Genomic DNA, 5,333 nt, shown 5'->3' with positions numbered 1-5,333 from the left:
AGAGTGTTGGAATTTTCCCTCTTTTTTTCTGAATTCTTCATATCAAGCCAATAAGTCGGACTGGACAGTATCAGAAAAGAGAATAGCAGCTCCCTGGAGAATGATTGATGGGTGCGGTGCTCGGAAATCCTTGTCCGGCTCCCAGGTGAAGACTAAATAAAAAACGAAAAAATCCAGCACCAACATAAATAAAATGAAAAAGTTGATTATAAAAATTAAAAGCCCATTACACATACATGTTTAGCACATAATAGGAACACGGAAACGTCAACGCGTTTCGTGCACCGCCTACAGCAAGACATATTGGAAGTGGTGGTGAGCTGATATTTTTTAACTTTCTTCTTTCTCTGGATCGGAAATCCGCCCACTGCTGTTAACTAGTTAGATCCCGCTGTCAATCTCTGATAGCAGGATTAAACATGTGGTGGCGAGCAGCGCGTCATTCCTTGCTCTGAACTGAAGTGCAATGTCTGCTCCCCTCTGCTCCTATTGACTTTTCTGTTATGGTATATATCGCTGATTACTGTGACTTATGCTATGTCATCTTTACATTATGTTTAATACTCACTGATGTATGACTGTATCGTCCTCTTTGTAAATCTTATCTGATGGTGGAAGGTGTGATATTCTGTAGACTAGAGTCCGGGCGGGGGTCAAGTGTCCTGTTTCCTTCATCATTCCCTGGTGTGATGAGCATTTGTTAATTTCCCCTTACAAGCTGGCCTCCCACAATTCCCCTTACCTACTCCTCTAGTCTGCCCTATGTATCTGGGGGTGACTTAAGGGGTGCATGCATGCGGGGTGTTGCATGCGTGCCATCTTATGCTAAGTGCCTGGCAGTTATTTCAATGGCAGCTAGTCAGGGCAGGAGTTAGCAGGTATACTACTCTTTGACACCTTTTGTGTCAACCATGACCATTTTTTCTATCCTTACCATCCTATTTGCTTTTACCTTTCACTTTCACCGCCCTGTCCCCCCTCCATCACCACTCATCCACATCAGCCCCTCTCTCCTCCCCTCTCCTATGCACAGCTCCCAGGCTCTTTTCACCTATCTGAATAATCTCAATCCATCATACTCCAGGGTCTTGCAGAAAAAAACATGCCACAACTCCAAACACCATCTGACCTTTCTCCTGTTACTTCTACTTCTCTCAGGCGATATCTCTCCTAATCCCGGGCCACCCCATGCTAACTTTACCCCCTCCCCCACCTCCCATAGAAACCCTGCTAACCTTATTGACATTAGTTGTACACCCTCACTTCCCTCTTTTAATTGTGCTCTTTGGAATCCACGGTCTGTATGTAACAAGCTTTCTTATATCCACAACCTCTTTCTCGATAACCCTCTTAACCTTCTAGCCCTCACTGAAACCTGGATTCAGGAGTCTGACACTGCTTCCATTTCTCATGGTGGTTTACACTTTTCACATTCACCAAGACCTGAAAACAGACATGGTGGTGGAGTCGGTTTACTCCTGTCGCCTCAATGCACTTTCCAGGTCATCCCCCGGGCTCCATCACTCTCATTCCCATCCTTTGAGGTACACACCATCAGACTCTTCCATCCCCTTTCCGTCAGAGTAGCTGTCATATACCGTCCACCAGGCTCACCCACCCAGTTCCTTGACCACTTTTCAGCCTGGCTGCCACACTTCATGTCCTCTGAATTACCAACCCTCGTTCTAGGAGACTTCAACATCCCCATGAACAGCCCCTCCTCCCCATCAGCATCCCAGCTTCTATCTCTAACCACCTCCCTTGGCCTCTCACAGCTCTCATCCTCTGAGACACATGAAGAGGGTAACACCCATGACCTGGTCTTTATCCGCTTCTGCTCAATCTCTCACTTTGACAACTCACCTCTTCCCCTCTCTGACCACAACATCCTCTCCTTCAAGCTCACAAACCCTCGTCCGCCCCAGCACACTCCCACCTATCACACATTCAGAAACCTACAGGCCATTGACTCTCAGACACTTACAGACTCTCTACACTCATCACTGTCCCCTATCTCCTCACTTTCCTGTCCTGATCTGGCTTTAAACCACTACAATGAAACACTCAGTAGCACCCTGGACCAAGTAGCACCCGTCACTCTCAGAACCTCCAAACACAGAGTAAAACAACCTTGGCTCACATCCCAAACTCGATTTCTTCAGCGATGCTCCAGGAGTGCCGAACGCCTATGGAGGAAAACCCGCACACCAGAAAACTTCATCCACTACAAGTTCATGCTAAGGACCTACAACTCTTCCCTTCACCTCGCCAAACAGACATACTTTAGCACCCTTATCTCCTCACTAGCCAACAATCCAAAAAAGCTCTTTGACACCTTTCACTCCCTCCTCAGTCCCAAAGCACAGACCCCTATCACAGACCTTCATGCTGACGACCTGGCCTCGTATTTCACAAAGAAAATAAAAAACATCCGCCGAGAGATCAGCTGCCAGCCACCAAGCCTTGTGAATCCCATCCCTCGCCACATCCCGCCCAACTGACTTTCCACATTTGACCCAGTCACAGAGGAGGAAGTCTCCAGGCTCCTCTCTTCTTCTCGTCCTACCACTTGCCCTACTGATCCCTTTCCCTCACACCTACTCCAGTCTCTCTCTCCGGTTGTCACCACTCACCTAACTAAAATCTTCAATCTCTCTCTTCTGGTATCTTCCCCTGTTCCCTCAAACACTCTATCATTACTCCATTATTAAAAAAACCTTCTCTTGATTCGTCCTGCACAAGCAACTACAGACCAGTCTCCAATCTCCCCTTCATCTCCAAACTCTTGGAGCGCCTGGTCTACTCTCGTCTCACCCGCTACCTTTCCACTCACTCTCTTCTAGATCCTTTACAGTCTGGCTTCCGCCCTTTACACTCAACAGAAACTGCTCTTGTCAAAGTGACCAATGACCTACTGACAGCAAAACGTAACGGTGACCACTCTCTGCTTATTCTTCTTGACCTCTCTGCCGCCTTCGACACTGTTGACCACCATCTCCTTCTCTCTATGCTCCATTCTATCGGCCTAAAGGACACTGTTCTTTCCTGGATCTCTTCCTATCTTTCTGGCCGCTCATTCAGTGCATCATTTGCTGGCTCCACATCTTCTCCTCTTCCTCTCACTGTTGGGGTCCCTCAAGGTTCAGTCCTTGGCCCTCTTCTTTTCACCCTCTACACTGCCCCAATTGGAATGTCCATCAGCAGATTTGGCTTTCAGTACCATCTTTATGCTGATGACAGACAGCTATACACTTCAATCCCCTGAGCTCACCCCCGCTGTACTACAGAACACCAGTGACTGCCTGACTGCAGTTTGCAATGTCATGTCTGCTCTCTATCTGAAACTTAACCTTTCCAAAACTGAACTTCTTTTCCCTCCATCTCCCAACCTTCCTACACCTGACATCTCCCTCTCTGTGTGTGGCACAACGATAAATCCTAGGCAGCAAGCCCACTGTCTGGGGGTTATACTTGACACTCATCTCTCCTTCACCTCCCACATACAATCTCTTGCCCTCTCCTGCCGCTTGCACCTCAAGAACATCTCTAGAATCCGCCCCTTTCTCACAATGGAAACGACAAAAAACCTCACCATGGCCCTGCTTCCCTCTCGCCTTGACTACTGTAACTCTCTATTAATTGGTCTCCCCCTAACTAGACTCTCTCCTCTACAGTCCATCCTCAATGCAGCAGCCAGGGTCACCTATCTGGCTAACCGCTACTCGGATGCCTCTGCTCTGTGCCAGTCATTGCACTGGCTGCCCATATATCACAGGATCCAATTCAAACTGCTTGTTCTCACCCATAAAGCTCTCCACAATGCGGCACCCCCTACATCTCCACCCTTCTCTCTCTATCACCCCACCCGTTCTCTACGCTCTGCAAATGACTTTCGACTAACATCCACACTAATTTGAACCTCCCACTCCCGAACCCAAGACTTCTTCCGAGCTGCACCAAACCTCTGGAACGCTCTACCCCAAGAAGTTAGGACGAATCACAACTTACTCAGCTTCAGACGCACCCTAAAAACGCATCTTTTTAGGGCGGCCTATCACAATCCCTAGCCAAACTAATTTCACCTAATCCCTCCACATCTTCTCAGATAAGTACCCCACGTCAAACTCCATGGCACCCAAATGCATCTCAAGGTCCTGGCCAACTGATCCACGAAGCCATTATCTATCCCCCATTTTCTTTGAGATGGCTGGATTGTCATTCTAAATAAGCACTTGTACCTTGCCCCCCCTCCCAATCTCACTGTAGATTGTAAGCTCTCACGAGCAGGGTTGTCTTTTTTCCCTTTAAATATTGTATTTTCGATAACTGTTACTTGTTTGTATATGATCCTTCTGAATTGTAAAGCGCTGCGGAATATGTTGGCGCTATAGAAATAAAGATTATTATTATTATTATTGCTCAGCAGCCCCTTGACTTGATCGCGGGGCGTCGATGGGTCGTCATTAGTGTTAAGCAAGTAGTTAACTATTCGTACTCAGGTCATACCAGCTGATGACCCCTGTGAGCTGTCATGATAAATGTCCTATGGACACCGGCTGAGAACGACATTCACAGGAAGTCATCATTTCTGCTGTACAGAGCGGTGCTGACGCTGAAGCATCGTTCTGCACAGCAGAAACGCTCGGAAGATCGCATGCTTTAAGACCCCTTAGGCCAGTGATGGCGAACCTATGGCACGCGTGCCACCAGGGGCACGCTGAGCCCATTCTGGTGGCACGCGTGCTGTCGCCCGATGCTGCAGCTTTGGTCTGCTAGTGTAGTCGCGCCGGCAGATCAAATCTGTGTTGGAGCGGAGGAGACATTTCTCCTCCGCTCTGACACTCCTCCTCCCCCAGGCTGCAGTGGGTTGCCTAGGAGACAGAGGAGCGTCAGAGTGCAGCGCCGGCGCCGATGGAGGAAACATACATGCCAGGATGGAGGAAACATACATGGCAGGATGGGGAAACATACATGGCAGGATGGAGGAAACATGCATGGCAGGATGGAGGAAACATGCATGCCATGATGGAGGAAACATACATGCCAGGATGGAGGAAACATGCATGGCAGGATGGAGGAAACATACATGCCAGGATGGAGGAAACATGCATGCCAGGATGGAGGAAACATGCATGGCAAAATGGAGGAAACATGCATGCCAGGATGGAGGAAACATGCATGGCAGGATGGAGGAAACATGCATGCCAGGATGGAGGAAACATGCATGCCAGGATGGAGGAAACATACATGCCAGGATGGGGAAACATACATGGCAGGATGGAGGAAACATGCATGGCAGGATGGAGGAAACATGCATGCCAGGATGGAGGAAA

The sequence above is a fragment of the Anomaloglossus baeobatrachus genome, chromosome 8 (genome assembly GCF_048569485.1).
Source record: "Anomaloglossus baeobatrachus isolate aAnoBae1 chromosome 8, aAnoBae1.hap1, whole genome shotgun sequence".
Taxonomy (NCBI): Eukaryota; Metazoa; Chordata; class Amphibia; order Anura; family Aromobatidae; genus Anomaloglossus; species Anomaloglossus baeobatrachus.
The sequence above is the reverse complement of the archived record's forward strand: the minus strand, read 5'-3'. Positions refer to the sequence as shown.